Genomic DNA, 18,993 nt, shown 5'->3' on the forward strand with positions numbered 1-18,993 from the left:
AGCTCAACCCTTGCTTCTCATCAATATTCCTCATTAAGAATCCATTCATTCTTTGTCAAAAAAGCTTTGGTTTATCGGCAGCTCCGTCCTCAATATACACGCTAAAATGCAGGTCTCTTTCTTTACCCTTCGATAGCTCAGTTGGTAGAGCGGAGGACTGTAGGCTGATGTTCAGTCTGCAATTAGCAGGTATCCTTAGGTCGCTGGTTCAACTCCGGCTCGAAGGAAATTTTAATAATGTTGTCCGGTTTAGGTCAACAGGTATTTCCTGATCGCAAACCCTGGCTTCTTGTCAATATTCCTCATGACAAATCCATGCATTCTTTGTAAAACAAGCTCAACCCTTGCTTCTCATCAATATTCCTCATTAAGAATCCATTCATTCTTTGTCAAAAAAGCTTTGGTTTATCGGCAGCTTCGTCCTCAATATCCACGCTAAAATGCAGGTCTCTTTCTTTACCCTTCGATAGCTCAGTTGGTAGAGCGGAGGACTGTAGGCTGATGTTCAATCTGCAATTAGCAGGTATCCTTAGGTCGCTGGTTCAACTCCGGCTCGAAGGACATTTTTATAATGTTGTCCGGTTTAGGTCAACAGGTATTTCCTGATCGCAAACCCTGGCTTCTTGTCAATATTCCTCATGACAAATCCATGCATTCTTTGTAAAACAAGCTCAACCCTTGCTTCTCATCAATATTCCTCATTAAGAATCCATTCATTCTTTGTCAAAAAAGCTTTGGTTTATCGGCAGCTCCGTCCTCAATATACACGCTAAAATGCAGGTCTCTTTCTTTACCCTTCGATAGCTCAGTTGGTAGAGCGGAGGACTGTAGGTTGATGTTCAATCCGCATTTAGCAGGTATCCTTAGGTCGCTGGTTCAACTCTGGCTCGAAGGACATTTTTATAATGTTGTCCGGTTTGGGTGAACAGGTATTTCCTGATCGCAAACCCTTGCTTCTTGTCAATATTCCTCATGACAAATCCATCCATTCTTTGTAAAACAAGCTCAACCCTTGCTTCTCATCAATATTCCTCATAACAAATCCATCCATCCTTTGTAAAACAAGCTCAACCCTTGCTTCTCATCAATATTCCTCATAACAAATCCATCCATCCTTTGTAAAACAAGCTCAACCCTTGCTTCTCATCAATATTCCTCATTAAGAATCCATTCATTCTTTGTCAAAAAAGCTTTGGTTTATCGGCAGCTCCGTCCTCAATATACACGCTAAAATGCAGGTCTCTTTCTTTACCCTTCGATAGCTCAGTTGGTAGAGCGGAGGACTGTAGGCTGATGTTCAATGTGCAATTAGCAGGTATCCTTAGGTCGCTGGTTCAACTCCGCCTCGAAGGACATTTTTATAATGTTGTCCTGTTTGGGTCAACAGGTATTTCCTGATCGCAAACCCTTGCTTCTTGTCAATATTCCTCATGACAAATCCATCCATTCTTTGTAAAACAAGCTCAACCCTTGCTTCTCATCAATATTCCTCATAACAAATCCATCCATCCTTTGTAAAACAAGCTCAACCCTTGCTTCTCATCAATATTCCTCATAACAAATCCATCCATCCTTTGTAAAACAAGCTCAACCCTTGCTTCTCATCAATATTCCTCATAACAAATCCATCCATCCTTTGTAAAACAAGCTCAACCCTTGCTTCTCATCAATATTCCTCATAACAAATCCATCCATCCTTTGTAAAACAAGCTCAACCCTTGCTTCTCATCAATATTCCTCATTAAGAATCCATTCATTCTTTGTCAAAAAAGCTTTGGTTTATCGGCAGCTCCGTCCTCAATATACACGCTAAAATGCAGGTCTCTGTCTTTACCCTTCGATAGCTCAGTTGGTAGAGCGGAGGACTGTAGGCTGATGTTCAATGTGCAATTAGCAGGTATCCTTAGGTCGCTGGTTCAACTCCGGCTCGAAGGACATTTTTATAATGTTGTCCGGTTTGGGTCAACAGGTATTTCCTGATCACAAACCCTTGCTTCTTGTCAATATTCCTCATGACAAATCCATCCATTCTTTGTAAAACAAGCTCAACCCTTGCTTCTCATCAATATTCCTCATAACAAATCCATCCATCCTTTGTAAAACAAGCTCAACCCTTGCTTCTCATCAATATTCCTCATTAAGAATCCATTCATTCTTTGTCAAAAAAGCTTTCGTTTATCGGCAGCTCAGTCCTCAATATACACGCTAAAATGCAGGTCTCTTTCTTTACCCTTCGATAGCTCAGTTGGTAGAGCGGAGGACTGTAGGCTGATGTTCAATGTGCAATTAGCAGGTATACTTAGGTCGCTGGTTCAACTCCGGCTCGAAGGACATTTTTATAATGTTGTCCGGTTTGGGTCAACAGGTATTTCCTGATCGCAAACCCTTGCATCTTGTCAATATTCCTCATGACAAATCCATCCATTCTTTGTAAAACAAGCTCAACCCTTGCTTCTCATCAATATTCCTCATAACAAATCCATCCATCCTTTGTAAAACAAGCTCAACCCTTGCTTCTCATCAATATTCCTCATTAAGAATCCATTCATTCTTTGTCAAAAAAGCTTTGGTTTATCGGCAGCTCCGTCCTCAATATACACGCTAAAATGCAGGTCTCTTTCTTTACCCTTCGATAGCTCAGTTGGTAGAGCGGAGGACTGTAGGCTGATGTTCAATGTGCAATTAGCAGGTATCCTTAGTTCGCTGGTTCAACTCCGGCTCGAAGGACATTTTTATAATGTTGTCCGGTTTGGGTCAACAGGTATTTCCTGATCGCAAACCCTTGCATCTTGTCAATATTCCTCATGACAAATCCATCCATCCTTTGTAAAACAAGCTCAACCCTTGCTTCTCATCAATATTCCTCATAACAAATCCATCCATCCTTTGTAAAACAAGCTCAACCCTTGCTTCTCATCAATATTCCTCATTAAGGATCCATTCATTCTTTGTCAAAAAAGCTTTGGTTTATCGGCAGCTCCGTCCTCAATATACACGCTAAAATGCAGGTCTCTTTCTTTACCCTTCGATAGCTCAGTTGGTAGAGCGGAGGAATGTAGGCTGATGTTCAATGTGCAATTAGCAGGTATCCTTAGGTCGCTGGTTCAACTCCGGCTCGAAGGACATTTTTATAATGTTGTCCGGTTTGGGTCAACAGGTATTTCCTGATCGCAAACCCTTGCTTCTTGTCAATATTCCTCATGACAAATCCATCCATTCTTTGTAAAACAAGCTCAACCCTTGCTTCTCATCAATATTCCTCATAATAAATCCATCCATCCTTTGTAAAACAAGCTCAACCCTTGCTTCTCATCAATATTCCTCATTAAGAATCCATTCATTCTTTGTCAAAAAAGCTTTGGTTTATCGGCAGCTCCGTCCTCAATATACACGCTAAAATGCAGGTCTCTTTCTTTACCCTTCGATAGCTCAGTTAGTAGAGCGGAGGACTGTAGGCTGATGTTCAATCTGTAGTTAGCAGGTATCCTTAGGTCGCTGGTTCAACTCTGGCTCGAAGGACATTTTTATAATGTTGTCCGGTTTGGGTCAACAGGTATTTCCTGATCGCAAACCCTTGCATCTTGTCAATATTCCTCATGACAAATCCATCCATTCTTTGTAAAACAAGCTCAACCCTTGCTTCTCATCAATATTCCTCATAACAAATCCATCCATCCTTTGTAAAACAAGCTCAACCCTTGCTTCTCATCAATATTCCTCATAACAAATCCATCCATCCTTTGTAAAACAAGCTCAACCCTTGCTTCTCATCAATATTCCTCATTAAGAATCCATTCATTCTTTGTCAAAAAAGCTTTGGTTTATCGGCAGCTCCGTCCTCAATATACACACTAAAATGCAGGTCTCTTTCTTTACCCTTCGATAGCTCAGTTGGTAGAGTGGAGGACTCTAGGCTGATGTTCAATGTGCAATTAGCAGGTATCCTTAGGTCGCTGGTTCAACTCCGGCTCGAAGGACATTTTTATGATGTTGTCCGTTTTGGGTCAACAGGTATTTCCTGATCGCAAACCCTTGCATCTTGTCAATATTCCTCATGACAAATCCATCCATTTTTTTGTAAAACAAGCTCAACCCTTGCTTCTCATCAATATTCCTCATAACAAATCCATCCATCCTTTGTAAAACAAGCTCAACCCTTGCTTCTCATCAATATTCCTCATAACAAATCCATCCATCCTTTGTAAAACAAGCTCAACCCTTGCTTCTCATCAATATTCCTCATTAAGAATCCATTCATTCTTTGTCAAAAAAGCTTTGGTTTATCGGCAGCTCCGTCCTCAATATACACGCTAAAATGCAGGTCTCTTTCTTTACCCTTCGATAGCTCAGTTGGTAGAGCGGTGGACTGTAGGCTGATGTTCAATGTGCAATTAGCAGGTATCCTTAGGTCGGTGGTTCAACTCCGGCTCGAAGGACATTTTCATAATGTTGTCCGGTTTGGGACAACAGGTATTTCCTGATCGCAAACCCTTGCTTCTTGTCAATATTCCTCATGACAAATCCATCCATTCTTTGTAAAACAAGCTCAACCCTTGCTTCTCATCAATATTCCTCATAACAAATCCATCCATCCTTTGTAAAACAAGCTCAACCCTTGCTTCTCATCAATATTCCTCATTAAGAATCCATTTATTCTTTGTCAAAAAAGCTTTGGTTTATCGGCAGCTCCGTCCTCAATATACACGCTAAAATGCAGGTCTCTTTCTTTACCCTTCGATAGCTCAGTTGGTAGAGCGGAGGACTGTAGGCTGATGTTCAATGTGCAATTAGCAGGTATCCTTAGGTCGCTGGTTCAACTCCGGCTCGAAGGACATTTTTATAATGTTGTCCGGTTTGGGTCAACAGGTATTTCCTGATCGCAAACCCTTGCATCTTGTCAATATTCCTCATGACAAATCCATCCATTCTTTGTAAAACAAGCTCAACCCTTGCTTCTCATCAATATTCCTCATAACAAATCCATCCATCCTTTGTAAAACAAGCTCAACCCTTGCTTCTCATCAATATTCCTCATAACAAATCCATCCATCCTTTGTAAAACAAGCTCAACCCTTGCTTCTCATCAATATTCCTCATTAAGAATCCATTCATTCTTTGTCAAAAAAGCTTTGGTTTATCGGCAGCTCCATCCTCAATATACACGCTAAAATGCAGGTCTCTTTCTTTACCCTTCGATAGCTCAGTTGGTAGAGCGGAGGACTGTAGGCTGATGTTCAATGTGCAATTAGCAGGTATCCTTAGGTCGCTGGTTCAACTCCGGCTCAAAGGACATTTTTATAATGTTGTCCGGTTTGGGTCAACAGGTATTTCCTGATCGCAAACCCTTGCTTCTTGTCAATATTCCTCATGACAAATCCATCCATTCTTTGTAAAACAAGCTCAACCCTTGCTTCTCATCAATATTCCTCATAATAAATCCATCCATCCTTTGTAAAACAAGCTCAACCCTTGCTTCTCATCAATATTCCTCATTAAGAATTCATTCATTCTTTGTCAAAAAAGCTTTGGTTTATCGGTAGCTCCGTCCTCAATATACACGCTAAAATGCAGGTCTCTTTCTTTACCCTTCGATAGCTCAGTTGGTAGAGCGGAGGACTGTAGGCTGATGTTCAATGTGCAATTTGCACGTATCCTTAGGTCGCTGGTTCAACTCCGGCTCGAAGGACATTTTTATAATGTTGTCCGGTTTGGGTCAACAGGTATTTCCTGATCGCAAACCCTTGCTTCTTGTCAATATTCCTCATGACAAATCCATCCATTCTTTGTAAAACAAGCTCAACCCTTGCTTCTCATCAATATTCCTCATAACAAATCCATCCATCCTTTGTAAAACAAGCTCAACCCTTGCTTCTCATCAATATTCCTCATTAAGAATCCATTCATTCTTTGTCAAAAAAGCTTTGGTTTATCGGCAGCTCCGTCCTCAATATACCCGCTAAAATGCAGGTCTCTTTCTTTACCCTTCGATAGCTCAGTTGGTAGAGCGGAGGACTGTAGGCTGATGTTCAATGTGCAATTAGCAGGTATCCTTAGGTCGCTGGTTCAACTCCGGCTCGAAGGACATTTTTATAATGTTGTCCGGTTTGGGTCAACAGGTATTTCCTGATCGCAAACCCTTGCTTCTTGTCAATATTCCTCATGACAAATCCATCCATTCTTTGTAAAACAAGCTCAACCCTTGCTTCTCATCAATATTCCTCATAACAAATCCATCCATCCTTTGTAAAACAAGCTCAACCCTTGCTTCTCATCAATATTCCTCATTAAGAATCCATTCATTCTTTGTCAAAAAAGCTTTGGTTTATCGGCAGCTCCGTCCTCAATATACACGCTAAAATGCAGGTCTCTTTCTTTACCCTTCGATAGCTCAGTTGGTAGAGCGGAGGACTGTAGGCTGATGTTCAATGTGCAATTAGCAGGTATCCTTAGGTCGCTGGTTCAACTCCGGCTCGAAGGACATTTTTATAATGTTGTCCGGTTTGGGTCAACAGGTATTTCCTGATCGCAAACCCTTGCATCTTGTCAATATTCCTCATGACAAATCCATCCATTCTTTGTAAAACAAGCTCAACCCTTGCTTCTCATCAATATTCCTCATAACAAATCCATCCATCCTTTGTAAAACAAGCTCAACCCTTGCTTCTCATCAATATTCCTCATAACAAATCCATCCATCCTTTGTAAAACAAGCTCAACCCTTGCTTCTCATCAATATTCCTCATTAAGAATCCATTCATTCTTTGTCAAAAAAGCTTTGGTTTATCGGCAGCTCCGTCCTCAATATACACGCTAAAATGCAGGTTTCTTTCTTTACCCTTCGATAGCTCAGTTGGTAGAGCGGAGGACTGTAGGCTGATGTTCAATGTGCAATTAGCAGGTATCCTTAGGTCGCTGGTTCAACTCCGGCTCGAAGGACATTTTTATAATGTTGTCCGGTTTGGGTCAACAGGTATTTCCTGATCGCAAACCCTTGCATCTTGTCAATATTCCTCATGACAAATCCATCCATTCTTTGTAAAACAAGCTCAACCCTTGCTTCTCATCAATATTCCTCATAACAAATCCATCCATTCTTTGTAAAACAAGCTCAACCCTTGCTTCTCATCAATATTCCTCATAACAAATCCATCCATCCTTTGTAAAACAAGCTCAACCCTTGCTTCTCATCAATATTCCTCATAACAAATCCATCCATCCTTTGTAAAACAAGCTCAACCCTTGCTTCTCATCAATATTCCTCATTAAGAATCCATTCATTCTTTGTCAAAAAAGCTTTGGTTTATCGGCAGCTCCGTCCTCAATATACACGCTAAAATGCAGGTCTCTTTCTTTACCCTTCGATAGCTCAGTTGGTAGAGCGGAGGACTGTAGGCTGATGTTCAATCTGCAATTAGCAGGTATCCTTAGGTCGCTGGTTCAACTCCGGCTCAAAGGACATTTTTATAATGTTGTCCGGTTTGGGTCAACAGGTATTTCCTGATCGCAAACCCTTGCTTCTTGTCAATATTCCTCATGACAAATCCATCCATTCTTTGTAAAACAAGCTCAACCCTTGCTTCTCATCAATATTCCTCATGAAAAATCCATCCATTCTTTGTAAAACAAGCTCAACCCTTGCTTCTCATCAATATTCCTCATAACAAATCCATCCATCCTTTGTAAAACAAGCTCAACCCTTGCTTCTCATCAATATTCCTCATTAAGAATCCATTCATTCTTTTTTTAAAAAAAGCTTTGGTTTATCGGCAGCTCCGTCCTCAATATACACGCTAAAATGCAGGTCTCTTTCTTTACCCTTCGATAGCTCAGTTGGTAGAGCGGAGGACTGTAGGCTGATGTTCAATGTGCAATTAGCAGGTATCCTTAGGTCGCTGGTTCAACTCCGGCTCGAAGGACATTTTTATAATGTTGTCCTGTTTGGGTCAACAGGTATTTCCTGATCGCAAACCCTTGCTTCTTGTCAATATTCCTCATGACAAATCCATCCATCCTTTGTAAAACAAGCTCAACCCTTGCTTCTCATCAATATTCCTCATAACAAATCCATCCATCCTTTGTAAAACAAGCTCAACCCTTGCTTCTCATCAATATTCCTCATTAAGAATCCATTCATTCTTTGTCAAAAAAGCTTTGGTTTATCGGCAGCTCCGTCCTCAATATACACGCTAAAATGCAGGTCTCTTTCTTTACCCTTCGATAGCTCAGTTGGTAGAGCGGAGGACTGTAGGCTGATGTTCAATGTGCAATTAGCAGGTATCCTTAGGTCGCTGGTTCAACTCCGGCTCGAAGGACATTTTTATAATGTTGTCCGGTTTGGGTCAACAGGTATTTCCTGATCGCAAACCCTTGCATCTTGTCAATATTCCTCATGACAAATCCATCAATTCTTTGTAAAACAAGCTCAACCCTTGCTTCTCATCAATATTCCTCATAACAAATCCATCCATCCTTTGTAAAACAAGCTCAACCCTTGCTTCTCATCAATATTCCTCATAACAAATCCATCCATCCTTTGTAAAACAAGCTCAACCCTTGCTTCTCATCAATATTCCTCATAACAAATCCATCCATCCTTTGTAAAACAAGCTCAACCCTTGCTTCTCATCAATATTCCTCATTAGGAATCCATTCATTCTTTGTCAAAAAAGCTTTGGTTTATCGGCAGCTCCGTCCTCAATATACACGCTAAAATGCAGGTCTCTTTCTTTACCCTTCGATAGCTCAGTTGGTAGAGCGGAGGACTGTAGGCTGATGTTCAATCTGTAGTTAGCAGGTATCCTTAAGTCGCTGGTTCAACTCCGGCTCGAAGGACATTTTTATAATGTTGTCCGGTTTGGGTCAACAGGTATTTCCTGATCGCAAACCCTTGCATCTTGTCAATATTCCTCATGACAAATCCATCCATTCTTTGTAAAACAAGCTCAACCCTTGCTTCTCATCAATATTCCTCATAACAAATCCATCCATCCTTTGTAAAACAAGCTCAACCCTTGCTTCTCATCAATATTCCTCATAACAAATCCATCCATCCTTTGTAAAACAAGCTCAACCCTTGCTTCTCATCAATATTCCTCATTAAGAATCCATTCATTCTTTTTCAAAAAAGCTTTGGTTTATCGGCAGCTCCGTCCTCAATATACACGCTAAAATGCAGGTTTATTTCTTTACCCTTCGATAGCTCAGTTGGTAGAGCGGAGGACTGTAGGCTGATGTTCAATGTGCAATTAGCAGGTATCCTTAGGTCGCTGGTTCAACTCCGGCTCGAAGGACATTTTTATAATGTTGTCCGGTTTGGGTCAACAGGTATTTCCTGATCGCAAACCCTTGCATCTTGTCAATATTCCTCATGACAAATCCATCCATTCTTTGTAAAACAAGCTCAACCCTTGCTTCTCATCAATATTCCTCATAACAAATCCATCCATCCTTTGTAAAACAAGCTCAACCCTTGCTTCTCATCAATATTCCTCATAACAAATCCATCCATCCTTTGTAAAACAAGCTCAACCCTTGCTTCTCATCAATATTCCTCATTAAGAATCCATTCATTCTTTGTCAAAAAAGCTTTGGTTTATCGGCAGCTCCGTCCTCAATATACACGCTAAAATGCAGGTTTCTTTCTTTACCCTTCGATAGCTCAGTTGGTAGAGCGGAGGACTGTAGGCTGATGTTCAATGTGCAATTAGCAGGTATCCTTAGGTCGCTGGTTCAACTCCGGCTCGAAGGACATTTTTATAATGTTGTCCGGTTTGGGTCAACAGGTATTTCCTGATCGCAAACCCTTGCATCTTGTCAATATTCCTCATGACAAATCCATCCATTCTTTGTAAAACAAGCTCAACCCTTGCTTCTCATCAATATTCCTCATAACAAATCCATCCATTCTTTGTAAAACAAGCTCAACCCTTGCTTCTCATCAATATTCCTCATAACAAATCCATCCATCCTTTGTAAAACAAGCTCAACCCTTGCTTCTCATCAATATTCCTCATAACAAATCCATCCATCCTTTGTAAAACAAGCTCAACCCTTGCTTCTCATCAATATTCCTCATTAAGAATCCATTCATTCTTTGTCAAAAAAGCTTTGGTTTATCGGCAGCTCCGTCCTCAATATACATGCTAAAATGCAGGTCTCTTTCTTTACCCTTCGATAGCTCAGTTGGTAGAGCGGAGGACTGTAGGCTGATGTTCAATGTGCAATTAGCAGGTATCCTTAGGTCGCTGGTTCAACTCCGGCTCGAAGGACATTTTTATAATGTTGTCCTGTTTGGGTCAACAGGTATTTCCTGATCGCAAACCCTTGCTTCTTGTCAATATTCCTCATGACAAATCCATCCATTCTTTGTAAAACAAGCTCAACCCTTGCTTCTCATCAATATTCCTCATAACAAATCCATCCATCCTTTGTAAAACAAGCTCAACCCTTGCTTCTCATCAATATTCCTCATTAAGAATCCATTCATTCTTTGTCAAAAAAGCTTTGGTTTATCGGCAGCTCCGTCCTCAATATACACGCTAAAATGCAGGTCTCTTTCTTTACCCTTCGATAGCTCAGTTGGTAGAGCGGAGGACTGTAGGCTGATGTTCAATGTGCAATTAGCAGGTATCCTTAGGTCGCTGGTTCAACTCCGGCTCGAAGGACATTTTTATAATGTTGTCCGGTTTGGGTCAACAGGTATTTCCTGATCGCAAACCCTTGCATCTTGTCAATATTCCTCATGACAAATCCATCCATTCTTTGTAAAACAAGCTCAACCCTTGCTTCTCATCAATATTCCTCATAACAAATCCATCCATCCTTTGTAAAACAAGCTCAACCCTTGCTTCTCATCAATATTCCTCATAACAAATCCATCCATCCTTTGTAAAACAAGCTCAACCCTTGCTTCTCATCAATATTCCTCATTAAGAATCCATTCATTCTTTTTCAAAAAAGCTTTGGTTTATCGGCAGCTCCGTCCTCAATATACACGCTAAAATGCAGGTTTCTTTCTTTACCCTTCGATAGCTCAGTTGGTAGAGCGGAGGACTGTAGGCTGATGTTCAATGTGCAATTAGCAGGTATCCTTAGGTCGCTGGTTCAACTCCGGCTCGAAGGACATTTTTATAATGTTGTCCGGTTTGGGTCAACAGGTATTTCCTGATCGCAAACCCTTGCATCTTGTCAATATTCCTCATGACAAATCCATCCATTCTTTGTAAAACAAGCTCAACCCTTGCTTCTCATCAATATTCCTCATAACAAATCCATCCATCCTTTGTAAAACAAGCTCAACCCTTGCTTCTCATCAATATTCCTCATAACAAATCCATCCATCCTTTGTAAAACAAGCTCAACCCTTGCTTCTCATCAATATTCCTCATTAAGAATCCATTCATTCTTTGTCAAAAAAGCTTTGGTTTATCGGCAGCTCCGTCCTCAATATACACGCTAAAATGCAGGTTTCTTTCTTTACCCTTCGATAGCTCAGTTGGTAGAGCGGAGGACTGTAGGCTGATGTTCAATGTGCAATTAGCAGGTATCCTTAGGTCGCTGGTTCAACTCCGGCTCGAAGGACATTTTTATAATGTTGTCCGGTTTGGGTCAACAGGTATTTCCTGATCGCAAACCCTTGCATCTTGTCAATATTCCTCATGACAAATCCATCCATTCTTTGTAAAACACCTCAACCCTTGCTTCTCATCAATATTCCTCATGACAAATCCATCCATTCTTTGTAAAACAAGCTCAACCCTTGCTTCTCATCAATATTCCTCATAACAAATCCATCCATCCTTTGTAAAACAAGCTCAACCCTTGCTTCTCATCAATATTCCTCATAACAAATCCATCCATCCTTTGTAAAACAAGCTCAACCCTTGCTTCTCATCAATATTCCTCATTAAGAATCCATTCATTCTTTGTCAAAAAAGCTTTGGTTTATCGGCAGCTCCGTCCTCAATATACACGCTAAAATGCAGGTTTCTTTCTTTACCCTTCGATAGCTCAGTTGGTAGAGCGGAGGACTGTAGGCTGATGTTCAATGTGCAATTAGCAGGTATCCTTAGGTCGCTGGTTCAACTCCGGCTCGAAGGACATTTTTATAATGTTGTCCGGTTTGGGTCAACAGGTATTTCCTGATCGCAAACCCTTGCTTCTTGTCAATATTCCTCATGACAAATCCATCCATTCTTTGTAAAACAAGCTCAACCCTTGCTTCTCATCAATATTCCTCATAACAAATCCATCCATCCTTTGTAAAACAAGCTCAACCCTTGCTTCTCATCAATATTCCTCATTAAGAATCCATTCATTCTTTGTCAAAAAAGCTTTGGTTTATCGGCAGCTCCGTCCTCAATATACATGCTAAAATGCAGGTCTCTTTCTTTACCCTTCGATAGCTCAGTTGGTAGAGCGGAGGACTGTAGGCTGATGTTCAATGTGCAATTAGCAGGTATCCTTAGGTCGCTGGTTCAACTCCGGCTCGAAGGACATTTTTATAATGTTGTCCTGTTTGGGTCAACAGGTATTTCCTGATCGCAAACCCTTGCTCCTTGTCAATATTCCTCATGACAAATCCATCCATTCTTTGTAAAACAAGCTCAACCCTTGCTTCTCATCAATATTCCTCATAACAAATCCATCCATCCTTTGTAAAACAAGCTCAACCCTTGCTTCTCATCAATATTCCTCATTAAGAATCCATTCATTCTTTGTCAAAAAAGCTTTGGTTTATCGGCAGCTCCGTCCTCAATATACATGCTAAAATGCAGGTCTCTTTCTTTACCCTTCGATAGCTCAGTTGGTAGAGCGGAGGACTGTAGGCTGATGTTCAATGTGCAATTAGCAGGTATCCTTAGGTCGCTGGTTCAACTCCGGCTCGAAGGACATTTTTATAATGTTGTCCTGTTTGGGTCAACAGGTATTTCCTGATCGCAAACCCTTGCTCCTTGTCAATATTCCTCATGACAAATCCATCCATTCTTTGTAAAACAAGCTCAACCCTTGCTTCTCATCAATATTCCTCATAACAAATCCATCCATCCTTTGTAAAACAAGCTCAACCCTTGCTTCTCATCAATATTCCTCATTAAGAATCCATTCATTCTTTGTCAAAAAAGCTTTGGTTTATCGGCAGCTCCGTCCTCAATATACACGCTAAAATGCAGGTTTCTTTCTTTACCCTTCGATAGCTCAGTTGGTAGAGCGGAGGACTGTAGGCTGATGTTCAATGTGCAATTAGCAGGTATCCTTAGGTCGCTGGTTCAACTCCGGCTCGAAGGACATTTTTATAATGTTGTCCGGTTTGGGTCAACAGGTATTTCCTGATCGCAAACCCTTGCTTCTTGTCAATATTCCTCATGACAAATCCATCCATTCTTTGTAAAACAAGCTCAACCCTTGCTTCTCATCAATATTCCTCATAACAAATCCATCCATCCTTTGTAAAACAAGCTCAACCCTTGCTTCTCATCAATATTCCTCATTAAGAATCCATTCATTCTTTGTCAAAAAAGCTTTGGTTTATCAGCAACTCCGTCCTCAATATACACGCTAAAATGCAGGTCTCTTTCTTTACCCTTCGATAGCTCAGTTGGTAGAGCGGAGGACTGTAGGCTGATGTTCAATGTGCAATTAGCAGGTATCCTTAGGTCGCTGGTTCAACTCCGGCTCGAAGGACATTTTTATAATGTTGTCCGGTTTGGGTCAACAGGTATTTCCTGATCGCAAACCCTTGCATCTTGTCAATATTCCTCATGACAAATCCATCCATTCTTTGTAAAACAAGCTCAACCCTTGCTTCTCATCAATATTCCTCATAACAAATCCATCCATCCTTTGTAAAACAAGCTCAACCCTTGCTTCTCATCAATATTCCTCATAACAAATCCATCCATCCTTTGTAAAACAAGCTCAACCCTTGCTTCTCATCAATATTCCTCATAACAAATCCATCCATCCTTTGTAAAACAAGCTCAACCCTTGCTTCTCATCAATATTCCTCATTAAGAATCCATTCATTCTTTGTCAAAAAAGCTTTGGTTTATCGGCAGCTCCGTCCTCAATATACACGCTAAAATGCAGGTCTCTTTCTTTACCCTTCGATAGCTCAGTTGGTAGAGCGGAGGACTGTAGGCTGATGTTCAATCTGTAGTTAGCAGGTATCCTTAGGTCGCTGGTTCAACTCCGGCTCGAAGGACATTTTTATAATGTTGTCCGGTTTGGGTCAACAGGTATTTCCTGATCGCAAACCCTTGCATCCTGTCAATATTCATCATGACAAATCCATCCATTCTTTGTAAAACAAGCTCAACCCTTGCTTCTCATCAATATTCCTCATAACAAATCCATCCATCCTTTGTAAAACAAGCTCAACCCTTGCTTCTCATCAATATTCCTCATAACAAATCCATCCATCCTTTGTAAAACAAGCTCAACCCTTGCTTCTCATCAATATTCCTCATAACAAATCCATCCATCCTTTGTAAAACAAGCTCAACCCTTGCTTCTCATCAATATTCCTCATTAAGAATCCATTCATTCTTTGTCAAAAAAGCTTTGGTTTATCGGCAGCTCCGTCCTCAATATACACGCTAAAATGCAGGTCTCTTTCTTTACCCTTCGATAGCTCAGTTGGTAGAGCGGAGGACTGTAGGCTGATGTTCAATGTGCAATTAGCAGGTATCCTTAGGTCGCTGGTTCAACTCCGGCTCGAAGGACATTTTTATAATGTTGTCCGGTTTGGGTCAACAGGTATTTCCTGATCGCAAACCCTTGCATCTTGTCAATATTCCTCATGACAAATCCATCCATTCTTTGTAAAACAAGCTCAACCCTTGCTTCTCATCAATATTCCTCATAACAAATCCATCCATCCTTTGTAAAACAAGCTCAACCCTTGCTTCTCATCAATATTCCTCATAACAAATCCATCCATCCTTTGTAAAACAAGCTCAACCCTTGCTTCTCATCAATATTCCTCATTAAGAATCCATTCATTCTTTTTCAAAAAAGCTTTGGTTTATCGGCAGCTCCGTCCTCAATATACACGCTAAAATGCAGGTTTCTTTCTTTACCCTTCGATAGCTCAGTTGGTAGAGCGGAGGACTGTAGGCTGATGTTCAATGTGCAATTAGCAGGTATCCTTAGGTCGCTGGTTCAACTCCGGCTCGAAGGACATTTTTATAATGTTGTCCGGTTTGGGTCAACAGGTATTTCCTGATCGCAAACCCTTGCATCTTGTCAATATTCCTCATGACAAATCCATCCATTCTTTGTAAAACAAGCTCAACCCTTGCTTCTCATCAATATTCCTCATAACAAATCCATCCATTCTTTGTAAAACAAGCTCAACCCTTGCTTCTCATCAATATTCCTCATAACAAATCCATCCATCCTTTGTAAAACAAGCTCAACCCTTTCTTCTCATCAATATTCCTCATTAAGAATCCATTCATTCTTTGTCAAAAAAGCTTTGGTTTATCGGCAGCTCCGTCCTCAATATACACGCTAAAATGCAGGTCTCTTTCTTTACCCTTCGATAGCTCAGTTGGTAGAGCGGAGGACTGTAGGCTGATGTTCAATGTGCAATTAGCAGGTATCCTTAGGTCGCTGGTTCAACTCCGGCTCGAAGGACATTTTTATAATGTTGTCCGGTTTGGGTCAACAGGTATTTCCTGATCGCAAACCCTTGCATCTTGTCAATATTCCTCATGACAAATCCATCCATTCTTTGTAAAACAAGCTCAACCCTTGCTTCTTGTCAATATTCCTCATGACAAATCCATCCATTCTTTGTAAAACAAGCTCAACCCTTGCTTCTCATCAATATTCCTCATAACAAATCCATCCATCCTTTGTAAAACAAGCTCAACCCTTGCTTCTCATCAATATTCCTCATTAAGAATCCATTCATTCTTTGTCAAAAAAGCTTTGGTTTATCGGCAGCTCCGTCCTCAATATACACGCTAAAATGCAGGTCTCTTTCTTTACCCTTCGATAGCTCAGTTGGTAGAGCGGAGGACTGTAGGCTGATGTTCAATGTGCAATTAGCAGGTATCCTTAGGTCGCTGGTTCAACTCCGGCTCGAAGGACATTTTTATAATGTTGTCCGGTTTGGGTCAACAGGTATTTCCTGATCGCAAACCCTTGCATCTTGTCAATATTCCTCATGACAAATCCATCCATTCTTTGTAAAACAAGCTCAACCCTTGCTTCTCATCAATATTCCTCATAACAAATCCATCCATCCTTTGTAAAACAAGCTCAACCCTTGCTTCTCATCAATATTCCTCATAACAAATCCATCCATCCTTTGTAAAACAAGCTCAACCCTTGCTTCTCATCAATATTCCTCATAACAAATCCATCCATCCTTTGTAAAACAAGCTCAACCCTTGCTTCTCATCAATATTCCTCATTAAGAATCCATTCATTCTTTGTCAAAAAAGCTTTGGTTTATTGGCAGCTCCGTCCTCAATATACACGCTAAAATGCAGGTCTCTTTCTTTACCCTTCGATAGCTCAGTTGGTAGAGCGGAGGACTGTAGGCTGATGTTCAATCTGTAGTTAGCAGGTATCCTTAGGTCGCTGGTTCAACTCCGGCTCGAAGGACATTTTTATAATGTTGTCCGGTTTGGGTCAACAGGTATTTCCTGATCGCAAACCCTTGCATCTTGTCAATATTCCTCATGACAAATCCATCCATTCTTTGTAAAACAAGCTCAACCCTTGCTTCTCATCAATATTCCTCATAACAAATCCATCCATCCTTTGTAAAACAAGCTCAACCCTTGCTTCTCATCAATATTCCTCATAACAAATCCATCCATCCTTTGTAAAACAAGCTCAACCCTTGCTTCTCATCAATATTCCTCATTAAGAATCCATTCATTCTTTGTCAAAAAAGCTTTGGTTTATCGGCAGCTCCGTCCTCAATATACACGCTAAAATGCAGGTCTCTTTCTTTACCCTTCGATAGCTCAGTTGGTAGAGCGGAGGACTGTAGGCTGATGTTCAATGTGCAATTAGCAGGTATCCTTAGGTCGCTGGTTCAACTCCGGCTCGAAGGACATTTTTATAATGTTGTCCGGTTTGGGTCAACAGGTATTTCCTGATCGCAAACCCTTGCATCTTGTCAATATTCCTCATGACAAATCCATCCATTCTTTGTAAAACAAGCTCAACCCTTGCTTCTCATCAATATTCCTCATAACAAATCCATCCATCCTTTGTAAAACAAGCTCAACCCTTGCTTCTCATCAAAATTCCTCATAACAAATCCATCCATCCTTTGTAAAACAAGCTCAACCCTTGCTTCTCATCAATATTCCTCATTAAGAATCCATTCATTCTTTTTCAAAAAAGCTTTGGTTTATCGGCAGCTCCGTCCTCAATATACACGCTAAAATGCAGGTTTCTTTCTTTACCCTTCGATAGCTCAGTTGGTAGAGCGGAGGACTGTAGGCTGATGTGCAATTAGCAGGTATCCTTAGGTCGCTGGTTCAACTCCGGCTCGAAGGACATTTTTATAATGTTGTCCTGTTTGGGTCAACAGGTATTTCCTGATCGCAAACCCTTGCTTCTTGTCAATATTCCTCATGACAAATCCATCCATTCTTTGTAAAACAAGCTCAACCCTTGCTTCTCATCAATATTCCTCATAACAAATCCATCCATCCTTTGTAAAACAAGCTCAACCCTTGCTTCTCATCAATATTCCTCATTAAGAATCCATTCATTCTTTGTCAAAAAAGCTTTGGTTTATCGGCAGCTCCGTCCTCAATATACACGCTAAAATGCAGGTTTCTTTCTTTACCCTTCGATAGCTCAGTTGGTAGAGCGGAGGACTGTAGGCTGATGTTCAATGTGCAATTAGCAGGTATCCTTAGGTCGCTGGTTCAACTCCGGCTCGAAGGACATTTTTATAATGTTGTCCGGTTTGGGTCAACAGGTATTTCCTGATCGCAAACCCTTGCATCTTGTCAATATTCCTCATGACAAATCCATCCATTCTTTGTAAAACAAGCTCAACCCTTGCTTCTCATCAATATTCCTCATAACAAATCCATCCATTCTTTGTAAAACAAGCTCAACCCTTGCTTCTCATCAATATTCCTCATAACAAATCCATCCATCCTTTGTAAAACAAGCTCAACCCTTGCTTCTCATCAATATTCCTCATTAAGAATCCATTCATTCTTTGTCAAAAAAGCTTTGGTTTATCGGCAGCTCCGTCCTCAATATACACGCTAAAATGCAGGTCTCTTTCTTTACCCTTCGATAGCTCAGTTGGTAGAGCGGAGGACTGTAGGCTGATGTTCAATGTGCAATTAGCAGGTATCCTTAGGTCGCTGGTTCAACTCCGGCTCGAAGGACATTTTTATAATGTTGTCCGGTTTGGGTCAACAGGTATTTCCTGATCGCAAACCCTTGCATCTTGTCAATATTCCTCATGACAAATCCATCCATTCTTTGTAAAACAAGCTCAACCCTTGCTTCTCATCAATATTCCTCATAACAAATCCATCCATTCTTTGTAAAACAAGCTCAACCCTTGCTTCTCATCAATATTCCTCATAACAAATCCATCCATCCTTTGTAAAACAAGCTCAACCCTTGCTTCTCATCAATATTCCTCATAACAAATCCATCCATCCTTTGTAAAACAAGCTCAACCCTTGCTTCTCATCAATATTCCTCATTAAGAATCCATTCATTCTTTGTCAAAAAAGCTTTGGTTTATCGGCAGCTCCGTCCTCAATATACACGCTAAAATGCAGGTCTCTTTCTTTACCCTTCGATAGCTCAGTTGGTAGAGCGGAGGACTGTAGGCTGATGTTCAATGTGCAATTAGCAGGTATCCTTAGGTCGCTGGTTCAACTCCGGCTCGAAGGACATTTTTATAATGTTGTCCGGTTTGGGTCAACAGGTATTTCCTGATCGCAAACCCTTGCATCTTGTCAATATTCCTCATGACAAATCCATCCA

The 18,993-nt window shown here is 40.7% G+C and overlaps 32 non-coding genes across 32 annotated transcripts; all 32 read left to right on the forward strand.

The window, feature by feature from the left end:
- Positions 1-126: 126 nt before the first annotated feature.
- Positions 127-227, forward strand: trnay-gua (transfer RNA tyrosine (anticodon GUA)). The gene is made up of 2 exons: positions 127-163; positions 192-227. It is a non-coding gene; the product is annotated as a tRNA-Tyr (tRNA).
- Positions 228-460: 233 nt separating this feature from the next.
- Positions 461-561, forward strand: trnay-gua (transfer RNA tyrosine (anticodon GUA)). The gene is made up of 2 exons: positions 461-497; positions 526-561. It is a non-coding gene; the product is annotated as a tRNA-Tyr (tRNA).
- Positions 562-1,834: 1,273 nt separating this feature from the next.
- Positions 1,835-1,935, forward strand: trnay-gua (transfer RNA tyrosine (anticodon GUA)). Its single transcript has 2 exons — positions 1,835-1,871; positions 1,900-1,935. It is a non-coding gene; the product is annotated as a tRNA-Tyr (tRNA).
- Positions 1,936-4,731: 2,796 nt separating this feature from the next.
- On the forward strand, positions 4,732-4,832 carry trnay-gua (transfer RNA tyrosine (anticodon GUA)). The gene is made up of 2 exons: positions 4,732-4,768; positions 4,797-4,832. It is a non-coding gene; the product is annotated as a tRNA-Tyr (tRNA).
- A 753-nt stretch (positions 4,833-5,585) lies between these two features.
- Positions 5,586-5,686, forward strand: trnay-gua (transfer RNA tyrosine (anticodon GUA)). Its single transcript has 2 exons — positions 5,586-5,622; positions 5,651-5,686. It is a non-coding gene; the product is annotated as a tRNA-Tyr (tRNA).
- A 295-nt stretch (positions 5,687-5,981) lies between these two features.
- On the forward strand, positions 5,982-6,082 carry trnay-gua (transfer RNA tyrosine (anticodon GUA)). The gene is made up of 2 exons: positions 5,982-6,018; positions 6,047-6,082. It is a non-coding gene; the product is annotated as a tRNA-Tyr (tRNA).
- Positions 6,083-6,377: 295 nt separating this feature from the next.
- trnay-gua (transfer RNA tyrosine (anticodon GUA)) lies at positions 6,378-6,478 on the forward strand. The gene is made up of 2 exons: positions 6,378-6,414; positions 6,443-6,478. It is a non-coding gene; the product is annotated as a tRNA-Tyr (tRNA).
- Positions 6,479-6,835: 357 nt separating this feature from the next.
- On the forward strand, positions 6,836-6,936 carry trnay-gua (transfer RNA tyrosine (anticodon GUA)). The gene is made up of 2 exons: positions 6,836-6,872; positions 6,901-6,936. It is a non-coding gene; the product is annotated as a tRNA-Tyr (tRNA).
- Positions 6,937-7,815: 879 nt separating this feature from the next.
- On the forward strand, positions 7,816-7,916 carry trnay-gua (transfer RNA tyrosine (anticodon GUA)). The gene is made up of 2 exons: positions 7,816-7,852; positions 7,881-7,916. It is a non-coding gene; the product is annotated as a tRNA-Tyr (tRNA).
- A 295-nt stretch (positions 7,917-8,211) lies between these two features.
- trnay-gua (transfer RNA tyrosine (anticodon GUA)) lies at positions 8,212-8,312 on the forward strand. The gene is made up of 2 exons: positions 8,212-8,248; positions 8,277-8,312. It is a non-coding gene; the product is annotated as a tRNA-Tyr (tRNA).
- An 877-nt stretch (positions 8,313-9,189) lies between these two features.
- On the forward strand, positions 9,190-9,290 carry trnay-gua (transfer RNA tyrosine (anticodon GUA)). The gene is made up of 2 exons: positions 9,190-9,226; positions 9,255-9,290. It is a non-coding gene; the product is annotated as a tRNA-Tyr (tRNA).
- A 357-nt stretch (positions 9,291-9,647) lies between these two features.
- On the forward strand, positions 9,648-9,748 carry trnay-gua (transfer RNA tyrosine (anticodon GUA)). The gene is made up of 2 exons: positions 9,648-9,684; positions 9,713-9,748. It is a non-coding gene; the product is annotated as a tRNA-Tyr (tRNA).
- A 419-nt stretch (positions 9,749-10,167) lies between these two features.
- Positions 10,168-10,268, forward strand: trnay-gua (transfer RNA tyrosine (anticodon GUA)). The gene is made up of 2 exons: positions 10,168-10,204; positions 10,233-10,268. It is a non-coding gene; the product is annotated as a tRNA-Tyr (tRNA).
- A 295-nt stretch (positions 10,269-10,563) lies between these two features.
- trnay-gua (transfer RNA tyrosine (anticodon GUA)) lies at positions 10,564-10,664 on the forward strand. The gene is made up of 2 exons: positions 10,564-10,600; positions 10,629-10,664. It is a non-coding gene; the product is annotated as a tRNA-Tyr (tRNA).
- A 357-nt stretch (positions 10,665-11,021) lies between these two features.
- Positions 11,022-11,122, forward strand: trnay-gua (transfer RNA tyrosine (anticodon GUA)). Its single transcript has 2 exons — positions 11,022-11,058; positions 11,087-11,122. It is a non-coding gene; the product is annotated as a tRNA-Tyr (tRNA).
- A 357-nt stretch (positions 11,123-11,479) lies between these two features.
- Positions 11,480-11,580, forward strand: trnay-gua (transfer RNA tyrosine (anticodon GUA)). Its single transcript has 2 exons — positions 11,480-11,516; positions 11,545-11,580. It is a non-coding gene; the product is annotated as a tRNA-Tyr (tRNA).
- A 418-nt stretch (positions 11,581-11,998) lies between these two features.
- trnay-gua (transfer RNA tyrosine (anticodon GUA)) lies at positions 11,999-12,099 on the forward strand. Its single transcript has 2 exons — positions 11,999-12,035; positions 12,064-12,099. It is a non-coding gene; the product is annotated as a tRNA-Tyr (tRNA).
- Positions 12,100-12,394: 295 nt separating this feature from the next.
- trnay-gua (transfer RNA tyrosine (anticodon GUA)) lies at positions 12,395-12,495 on the forward strand. Its single transcript has 2 exons — positions 12,395-12,431; positions 12,460-12,495. It is a non-coding gene; the product is annotated as a tRNA-Tyr (tRNA).
- A 295-nt stretch (positions 12,496-12,790) lies between these two features.
- trnay-gua (transfer RNA tyrosine (anticodon GUA)) lies at positions 12,791-12,891 on the forward strand. Its single transcript has 2 exons — positions 12,791-12,827; positions 12,856-12,891. It is a non-coding gene; the product is annotated as a tRNA-Tyr (tRNA).
- Positions 12,892-13,186: 295 nt separating this feature from the next.
- trnay-gua (transfer RNA tyrosine (anticodon GUA)) lies at positions 13,187-13,287 on the forward strand. The gene is made up of 2 exons: positions 13,187-13,223; positions 13,252-13,287. It is a non-coding gene; the product is annotated as a tRNA-Tyr (tRNA).
- A 295-nt stretch (positions 13,288-13,582) lies between these two features.
- trnay-gua (transfer RNA tyrosine (anticodon GUA)) lies at positions 13,583-13,683 on the forward strand. Its single transcript has 2 exons — positions 13,583-13,619; positions 13,648-13,683. It is a non-coding gene; the product is annotated as a tRNA-Tyr (tRNA).
- Positions 13,684-14,102: 419 nt separating this feature from the next.
- Positions 14,103-14,203, forward strand: trnay-gua (transfer RNA tyrosine (anticodon GUA)). Its single transcript has 2 exons — positions 14,103-14,139; positions 14,168-14,203. It is a non-coding gene; the product is annotated as a tRNA-Tyr (tRNA).
- A 419-nt stretch (positions 14,204-14,622) lies between these two features.
- Positions 14,623-14,723, forward strand: trnay-gua (transfer RNA tyrosine (anticodon GUA)). The gene is made up of 2 exons: positions 14,623-14,659; positions 14,688-14,723. It is a non-coding gene; the product is annotated as a tRNA-Tyr (tRNA).
- A 357-nt stretch (positions 14,724-15,080) lies between these two features.
- trnay-gua (transfer RNA tyrosine (anticodon GUA)) lies at positions 15,081-15,181 on the forward strand. Its single transcript has 2 exons — positions 15,081-15,117; positions 15,146-15,181. It is a non-coding gene; the product is annotated as a tRNA-Tyr (tRNA).
- A 357-nt stretch (positions 15,182-15,538) lies between these two features.
- On the forward strand, positions 15,539-15,639 carry trnay-gua (transfer RNA tyrosine (anticodon GUA)). Its single transcript has 2 exons — positions 15,539-15,575; positions 15,604-15,639. It is a non-coding gene; the product is annotated as a tRNA-Tyr (tRNA).
- A 357-nt stretch (positions 15,640-15,996) lies between these two features.
- On the forward strand, positions 15,997-16,097 carry trnay-gua (transfer RNA tyrosine (anticodon GUA)). Its single transcript has 2 exons — positions 15,997-16,033; positions 16,062-16,097. It is a non-coding gene; the product is annotated as a tRNA-Tyr (tRNA).
- Positions 16,098-16,516: 419 nt separating this feature from the next.
- On the forward strand, positions 16,517-16,617 carry trnay-gua (transfer RNA tyrosine (anticodon GUA)). Its single transcript has 2 exons — positions 16,517-16,553; positions 16,582-16,617. It is a non-coding gene; the product is annotated as a tRNA-Tyr (tRNA).
- A 357-nt stretch (positions 16,618-16,974) lies between these two features.
- Positions 16,975-17,075, forward strand: trnay-gua (transfer RNA tyrosine (anticodon GUA)). The gene is made up of 2 exons: positions 16,975-17,011; positions 17,040-17,075. It is a non-coding gene; the product is annotated as a tRNA-Tyr (tRNA).
- A 357-nt stretch (positions 17,076-17,432) lies between these two features.
- On the forward strand, positions 17,433-17,526 carry trnay-gua (transfer RNA tyrosine (anticodon GUA)). Its single transcript has 2 exons — positions 17,433-17,469; positions 17,491-17,526. It is a non-coding gene; the product is annotated as a tRNA-Tyr (tRNA).
- Positions 17,527-17,821: 295 nt separating this feature from the next.
- Positions 17,822-17,922, forward strand: trnay-gua (transfer RNA tyrosine (anticodon GUA)). The gene is made up of 2 exons: positions 17,822-17,858; positions 17,887-17,922. It is a non-coding gene; the product is annotated as a tRNA-Tyr (tRNA).
- Positions 17,923-18,279: 357 nt separating this feature from the next.
- On the forward strand, positions 18,280-18,380 carry trnay-gua (transfer RNA tyrosine (anticodon GUA)). The gene is made up of 2 exons: positions 18,280-18,316; positions 18,345-18,380. It is a non-coding gene; the product is annotated as a tRNA-Tyr (tRNA).
- A 419-nt stretch (positions 18,381-18,799) lies between these two features.
- Positions 18,800-18,900, forward strand: trnay-gua (transfer RNA tyrosine (anticodon GUA)). The gene is made up of 2 exons: positions 18,800-18,836; positions 18,865-18,900. It is a non-coding gene; the product is annotated as a tRNA-Tyr (tRNA).
- The last annotated feature ends 93 nt before the right edge of the window (positions 18,901-18,993 follow it).

The sequence above is a fragment of the Gasterosteus aculeatus genome, chromosome 12 (genome assembly GCF_964276395.1).
Source record: "Gasterosteus aculeatus chromosome 12, fGasAcu3.hap1.1, whole genome shotgun sequence".
Taxonomy (NCBI): domain Eukaryota; kingdom Metazoa; phylum Chordata; class Actinopteri; order Perciformes; family Gasterosteidae; genus Gasterosteus; species Gasterosteus aculeatus.